An 8,556-nucleotide genomic window follows, 5' to 3' on the forward strand; every position below is an offset into this window, starting at 1 on the left:
TCTGACACTTCAAAATCAATCACACAAAATAACATGGAAGAAACCAAACCTTTAAAATTAAATTTAAGTGTCTAGATAAATGGAAAGTCCAAGTGTTTTGACAAACACAACAGGTTTTATATTGGTGAAATGAAGTTGGTTATTTTTTCTAAGCTGCTTTTTTATAGTAGGCTAATCTAATTGTTCTCTGAGGGAAGAAGTTAGGAGCTACAACTGTGATAGTTGTAAAAAAAAATAACTTGACTAGTCCCTAATGTTGTAATCTGGTAATTTATATCTTTGAGTTGAAGTTTTGGTAGGTTTAGACGTTCAGTTCAAAATAATATTTAAAATATAGGCAGTGGGGTATAGTCTAACCAATAAAAATATTAGTAAGCAAAACTAGGGAGTGACTGAATGCACCTTCCACATAAATGAGTGTCTAAGACTTAAGGACAAAGCCCTCATTCACCTAGAACATTCACTCCAGAAATATGGAAGCTGTATCCAGTGAGCTGAAATTAGAGTCTTAAACATATTACTGCTCATTTACCTCTGGATATGGCAACTGGCAGGACTGTATATTCATATAAGAAATCTTAGAATTATCTTTGTACAATACTAAATTTTACAAGTTTATCTGTGATCCACTTATCTTTTCTATTATGGCTCCTTCCAGGAAAACTGATACTCTCCTTCGGTAGTCTCAGGAATATTTTCAACATAATCATTTAAGAAAAAAGAATTGCTTTGAACATTAAAAATTCTTACATAGTTCTGTTCTATTTATGAAATGGTTCTTGAAGTATTCGATTCTTGGTTGAAGGTAGAAGATAGTCACACTGGTTTGAAGGGAGTTGTTATCTTCAGAAGTCTTTTTGTAAATCACTCTTCTGAAAGATAACTTCTTCTTTGGAGGATTTACCTAAACTTTCAAGAAACTGTTCAGAAACTTTTGCATAAGGAGTTAGACTGGTTGTCTTATAATCTCTGATTCTATGCTTGATATCAGATTCAGCTTACTTCTCTTTTTCCTCTTCACTAGTAGAAATATTATCCAGTTCATGGCAGATGGAGCTTATGGTGGAAACTGTAAATTGATCTACTTTCTGTAAATCAATAACCACACTGCAATATGTATTAGGATGAACACTTAAAAGGGCTCTTTAGTCAATGATTGATTCCTTTGCTAACACTGATATCCCACTGTGGTAAACAGTACTGGAGCGTCTCTCACTCCAGCCAGAGTCCACATTTGTCATTTTCAATGTTATTCTGACATCTACCGGCTACCTTTTTCAAATGCTCCCAATCCTCAAGTGAACTGTGATTTTGGAAGCTCTGTTGAAATTCATCATGAATAGTTTCAGAAACAAGAGCTAAAATCTTGTTCTAGCTTTCTTGGTTTCAAGATATTTGATCAACCAAGCCGTATCTGTCAATGTATTTTTATTTTTTTTTTTTAAATTTATTTTATTGGAGGCAAATTACCTTACATTAATATATTGGTTGGCTTTGCCATACATTGACACGAATCCGCCCCGGGTGTACATGTGTTCCCTCTCTTGAACCCCCCTCCCACCTTCCTCTTCCCCATATCCTCCCTCCAGTTCATCCCCGTGCACCAGCCCCAAGCATCCTGCATCATGCGTTGAACCTGGACTGGTGATTCATTTCACATATGATAATATACATGCTACAATGCTGTTCTCCCCAATCATCCCACCTTCACCCTCTCCCACAGAGTCCCAAAGACTGTTCTATATACCTATGTCTCCTTTGCAGTCTCGTATACAGGGTTAAGGTTACCATTTTTCTAAATTCCATATATATGCGTTAGTATACTGTATTGATGTTTTTCTTTCTGGCTTACTTCACTCTGTATAATAGGCTCCAGTTTCATCCACCTCAAAAAAATGATTCAAATGCATTCTTTTTGATGGCCGAAAAATACTCCATTGTGTATATGTACCAAAGCTTTCTTATCCATTCATCTGCAGATGGACATCTAGAATGCTTCCATGTCCTGGCTATTATAAACAGTGCTGCAATGAACATTGGAGTACATGTGTCTCTTTCAATTCTGGTTTCCTCGGTGTGTATGCCCAGGAGTGTGATTGCTGGATCATATGGCAGTTCTATTTCCAGTTTTTTGAGGAATCTCCACACTGTTCTCCATAGTGGCTGTACTAGTTTGCATTCCCACCAACAGTGTAAGAGGGTTCCCTTTTCTCCACACCCTCTCCAGCATTTATTGCATGTAAACTTTTGGATAGCAGCCATTCTAACTGGTGTGAAATGGTATCTCATTGTGGTTTTGATTTGCGTTTCTCTGATTATGAGGGATGTTGAGCATTTTTTCAAGTGTTTGTTAGCCATCTTTATGTCTTCTTTGGAGAAATGTCTGTTTAGTTCTTTGGCCCATTTTTTGATTGGGTCGTTTATTTTTCTGGAATTGAGCTGCAGGAGCTGCTTGTATATTTTAGAGATTAATCCTTTATCAGTTGCTTCATTTGCTATTATTTTCTCCCATTCTGAAGGCTGTCTTTTCACCTTGCTTATAGTTTCCTTTGCTGTGCAGAAGCTTTTGATTTTAATTAGGTCCCATTTATTTTTGCTTTTATTTCCAATATTCTGGGAGGTGGGTCATGAGGATCCTGTTGTGATTTATGTCGGAGAGTGTTTTGCCTATGTTCTCCTCTAGGAGTTTTATAGAATCTGGTCTTACATTTAGCTCTCTAATCCATTTTGAGTTTATTTTGGTGTATGGTGTTAGGAAGTGTTCTAGTTTCATTCTTTTACAAGTGACTGACCAGTTTTCCCAGTACCGCTTGTTAAAGAGACTGTCTTTTCTCCATTTTATATTCTTGCCTCCTTTGTCAAAGATAAGGTGTCCATAGGTGTGTGGATTTATCTCTGGGCTTTCTATTTTGTTCCATTGATCTATATTTCTGTCTTTATGCCAGTACCATACTGTCTTGATTACTGTGGCTTTGTAGTAGAGCCCAAAGTCCGGCAAGTTAATTCTTCCAGTTCCATTCTTCTTCTTCAAGATTGCTTTGGCTATTCGAGATTTTTTGTATTTCCATACAAATTGTGAGATTATTTGTTCTAGTTCTGTGAAAAATATCTTTGGTAGCTTGATAGGGATTGCATTGAATGTATAAATTACTTTGGGTAGTATACTCATTTTCACAATATTTATTCTTCCAATCCACGAACATGGTATATTTCTCCATCTATTAGTGTCCTCTTTGATTACTTTCACTAGTGTTTTATAGTTTTCTATGTACAAGTCTTTTGTTTCCTTAGGTAGATATATTCCTAATTATTTAATTATTTTCGTTGCAACAGTGAATGGAATAGTTTCCTTAATTTCTCTATTTTCTCATTATTAGTGTATAGGAATGCAAGGGATTTCTGTCTGTTGATTTTATATCCTGCAACTTTACTGTATTCATTGATTAGCTCTAGTGTTTTTCTGGTAGAGTCTTTAGGGTTTTCTGTGTAGAGGATCATGTCATCAGCGAACAGTGAAATTTTTACTTCTTCTTTTCCAATTTGGATTCCTTTTATGTCTTTTTCTGCTCTGATTGCTGTAGCCAAAACTTCCAGAACTATGTTGAATAGTAGTAGTGAGAGTGGGCACCCTTGTCTTGTTCCTGACTTTAGGGGAAATGCTTTCAGCTTTTCACCATTGAGGATAATGTTTGCTGTGGGTTTGTCATATATAGCTTTTATTATGTTGAGATATATCCCTTCCATTCCCACTTTCTGGAGGGTTTTTATCATAAATGGATGTTGTATTTTGTCAAAGGCTTTCTCTGCATCTATTGAGATAATCATATGATTTTTATTTTTCAGTTTGTTAATGTGGTGTATTACGTTGATTGATTTGCGGATATTGAAGAATCCTTGCATTCCTGGGATAAAGCCCACTTGGTCATGATGTATGATCTTCTTAATGTGTTGTTGGATTCTGATTGCTAGAATTTTGTTAAGGATTTTTGCATCTGTGTTCATCAGTGATATTGGCCTGTAGTTTTCTTTTGTGGGATCTTTACCAGGTTTTGGGATTAGGGTGATGGTGGCCTCATAGAATGAGTTTGGAAGTTTCACTTCCTCAGCAATTTTCTGGAAGAGTTTGAGTAGAATAGGTGTTAGCTCTTCTCTAAATTTTTGGTAGAATTCAGCTGTGAAGCCGTCTGCACCTGGGCTTTTGTTTGCTGGAAGATTTCTGATTACTTCCTCTAGTTCTGTGCTTGTGATGGGTCTGTTCAGATTTTCTATTTCTTCCTGGATCAGTTTTGGCAAGGTGTACTTTTCTAGGAATTTGTCCATTTCTTCCAAGTTACTCATTTTATTGCCATATAATTGCTGATAGTATTCTCTAATAATCCTTTGTATTTCTGTGTTGTCGGTTGCGATCTCTCCCTTTTCATGTCTAACTTTATTGATTTGGTTCTTCTCCCTTTGTTTCTTGATGAGTCTGGCTAGTGGTTTGTCAATTTTACTTACCTTCTCAAAGAACCAGCTTTTGGCTTTGTTGATTTTTGCTATGGTCTCTTTTGTTTCTTTTGCATTTATCTTGCCCTAATTTTTATGATTTCTTTCCTTCTACTAACCCTGGGGTTCTTAATTTCTTCCTTTTCTAGTTTCTTTAGATGTAGAATTAGGTTATTTAGTTGACTCTTTTCTTGTTTCTTGAGGTGTGCCTGTATTGCTATGAACTTCCCCCTTAGCACTGCTTTTACAGTGTCCCAGAGGTTTTGGGTTGTTGTGTTTTCATTTTCATTCATTCCTATGCATATTTTGATTTCTCTTTTGATTTCTTCCATGATTTGTTCATTATTCAGCAGCGTGTTGTTCAGCCTCCATATGTTGGCATTTTTAATAGTTTTTCTCCTGTAATTGAGATCAAATCTTACTGCATTGTGGTCAGAAAAGATGCTTGGAATGATTTCAATTTTTTCGAATTTACCAAGGCTAGATTTATGGCCCAGGATGTGATCTATCCTGGAAAAGGTTCCGTGTGCGCTTGAGAAAAAGGTGAAATTCATTGTTTTGGGGTGAAATGTCCTATAGAGATCTATTAGGTCTAACTGGTCTATTGTATCATTTAGGAAGTTTGTGTTTCCTTGTTAATTTTCTGTTTAGTTGATCTATCCATAGATGTAAGTGGGGTATTAAAGTCTCCCACTATTATTGTGTTATTGTTAAGTTCCCCTTTCATACTTGTTAGTAATTGTCTTACATATTGCAGTGCTCCTATGTTGGGTGCATAAATATTTATGATTGTTATATCTTCATCTTGGATTGATCCTTTGATCATTATGTAGTTTCCTTCTTTGTCTCTTTTCACAACCTTTTTTTTAAAATCTATTTTATCTGATATGAGTATTGCTACTCCTGCTTTCTTTTGGTCTCTATTTGCGTGGAATATCTTTTTCCAGCCCTTCATTTTCAGTCTGTATGTGTCCCTCATTTTGAGGTGGGTCTCTTGTAGACAATATATATGGGATTCTTGTTTTTGTATCCATTCAGCCAGCCTTTGTCTTTTGGTTGGGGCATTCAACCCATTTATGTTTAAGGTAATTATTGATAAATATGATCCTGTTGCCATTTTCTTTATTGTTTTGGGTTTGAGTTTATATACCCTTTCTGTGTTTCCAGTCTAGAGAAGATCCTTTAGCATTTGTTGGAGAGCTGGTTTGGTGATGCTGAATTCTCTCAGCTTTTGCTTGTCTGTAAAGCTTTTGATTTCTCCTTCATATTTGAATGAGATCCTTGCTGGGTATAGTAATCTTGGCTGCAGGTTACTTTCTTTCATCACTTTAAGTATGTCTTGCCATTCCCTCCTGGCCTGAAGAGTTTCTGCTGAAAGATCAGCTGTTATCCTTATGGGGATACCCTTGTGTGTTATTTGTTGTTTTTCCCTGGCTGCTTTTAATATTTATTCTTTGTGTTTCATATCTGTCAATGTATTTTTAAAAATTATGTTTATAGATTTTCTGACAAAAGAGTGCTTTCTTTAGTTAAGTGAACTTTGTAACCTTTGTGCTTGTGCTCAGATGCTTCAGTCCTGTCTAACTAACTCTTTGCCACCTCATGGATTGCAGCCCATGAGCTTCCTCTGTCCATGGGATTCTCCAGGCAAGAATACCAGAGTGGGTTGCCATGCCTTCCTCTAGGGGATCTTCCCAACCCAGGGATTGAGCCCAGCTCTCCTGCATTGCAAGCCGATTCTTTACTGCTGACTCACCAGGGAAGCCCTGACAACTTTTAACTAGCCTCAATAACTCAACTATCAGAGAAAGTATTTCAGAGGACAATTTTCTGATTAATTCCAGACCCAGTAATGAAAACCTCTCCTTCCAGAATACATCCAGAAACCATGCTTAAATCTTTCAGTGCTCTGTCTATGGTGCATATTGCCAACGTCATACGAGCCCAGCACTTAGAACACTTATCTACATCGTCCTTTCTAGATCGCTCTGGTTGATGAAGGAGTCATCAGTTCAGTTCAGTTCAGTCGCTCAGTCGTGTCCAACTCTCCGCGACCCCATGAATCACAGCACGCCAGGCCTCCCTGTCCATCACCAACTCCCGGAGTACACTCAAACTCATGTCCACAGAGTCGATGATGCCATCCAGCCATCTCATTCTCTGTCGTCCCCTTCTCCTCCCGCCCCCAACCTTTCCCAGCATCAGAGTCTTTTCCAGTGAGTCAACTCGTCTCATGAGGTGGCCAAAGTATTGCGGTTTCAGCTTTAGCATCAGTCATAGCGAACGTAAATATCCTCTTCAATGAGAATGAAAATCCATGGTGTCAAAAGTAACTCAGTAATTCTTTATCACTACGCCATATTTGAGCCAGCCATAGTACCTTGCATTTGGAAAGAGCCTCTGGTAATACAGCTTAAGCAGCTCCGGCAGCTGAGGCACGTTCAGTGCTTCCACAGAATGCACAACTAGTCCCAGGCCAGGTCGCACCGAGAATTGGCAGCAGCAGCACAAGGCCAACTTCGCCCACTGCACAGGCGCGTCATCGCGGCCTCGGCAACCGTCGGAAGCAGTTACTGAGAATTGTATTTCCCGCTTGGGAGACGGCCTGGGGACTGGAGGCTCTGCGGCATCCCTGCTCATCTGCTCGACAGTGGGTCCGGCGCTCAGGTGGACGGAAGGAGGCCATGCCTGTTCCAGAAAGAAGTTATTCTGAGAGAAGGTGAGCCTTTGAGCATGTTGAAGATCAGCCCTGTGAAGAGAAATGTAGGGCCAGGCATGTGGGAAAGGGCAGGAGCTTCTAGGTCCTCCCAACTGTCCTTCCTCTGCCTGAATCTCTATTCGGTTCACCATCCCGGAAGCCCCCAGAGTGATTTACCATACACTTGCTTTCTTGCTGTAATAACTTGTGTATGCCTAAGGAGACTAGTCCTGGGTGTTGATTGGAATGACTGATGCTGAAGCTGAAACTCCAATACTGTGGCCACCTGATGTGAAGAGTTGACTCATTGGAAAAGACCCTAATGCTGGGAAGGAATGGGGGCAGGAGGAGAAGGGGACAACAGAGGATGAGATGGCTGGATGGCATCACCAACTCGAAGCACGTGAGTTTGGGTGAACTCGGGGAGTTGGTGATGGACAGGGAGGCCTGCCATGCTGCGATTCATGGGGTCGCAGAGAGTCGGACACGACTGAGTGAATGAACTGAACAACTGAAGGATGAGGAGATTGAAACAGAGGGGAAAGGATCAACCTTATTTGCCCCTCAGCTGAGGTGGAATTTTTGTCAGGAGTCTGAGCTGTGCACAGTATGAGCTAATGTGAGATGGGGTTCAGAACTTACTTATTAGTCTCCAAAACCTCATGGCTGAAATGGTTTAGAAATTGATGAAAATAAGACATGGTTTCTCTCTGAGTAAACTTCAGTCGATTCTTTCAGACCTAGTAATCTAAATTTCAAAACAGTGAGGAAAAGAAACCAGCCAATTGGTACTTGACTCTAGTTCATTTCCTGTCTGAAATAATGTAAAAATTTAGCATTACTCCCATTTTGGGGGGAGGATCTGACTTAAGAATATTTTTCCCTATCCTGAGACCATAAACATATGCTCCTCTATTTTATTTAAGAATAAGGTCTTCGTTAGCCTGAAATGCTTTTTTTCCACTTTTGTCTATTGGAAAAATAAAAACAGAACTTACAGGGAGAGAAGGCATGGAAGGGCTTGCGTACCAGGGAAGATAGAATATATTAAAGTATTCATATTTCAGGAAGAAAGCTATGTTTTTAAATCTTTTTTAAAAAATGAAAGGAGTGGCAGCAAACGAAAAAAGTTGAAGGATGAGTGAATGACAACTCCGTGACTTATTTATTTTAAACTAGAGGTTTCTACCTTTTAACTCAGTTCATGCATTTTGTCCACCATTACCCCATAACCCTTGCTCAACCTCTGGCAACCACCAATCTTTTTCTCTGTATTGATAAGCTTGTTTTTGTTGTTGTTGTTTTGGTTTGGTTTTTATTTTTTTTCCAATGTCATTCTTTTCTTGAAGAATAATGCATATTTGTAGGGGTCG

At 38.8% G+C, this 8,556-nt stretch overlaps 1 pseudogene; it reads right to left on the minus strand.

Moving 5' to 3' along the window:
• Window positions 1-845: 845 nt before the first annotated feature.
• On the minus strand, window positions 846-7,335 carry LOC129538520 (DNA primase small subunit-like; annotated as a pseudogene).
• Between the last annotated feature and the right edge of the window lie 1,221 nt (window positions 7,336-8,556).

The sequence above is a fragment of the Moschus berezovskii genome, chromosome 2, assembly GCF_049115385.1.
Source record: "Moschus berezovskii isolate FMDL1 chromosome 2, NW_MosBer_1.0, whole genome shotgun sequence".
NCBI classification, from domain to species: domain Eukaryota; kingdom Metazoa; phylum Chordata; class Mammalia; order Artiodactyla; family Moschidae; genus Moschus; species Moschus berezovskii.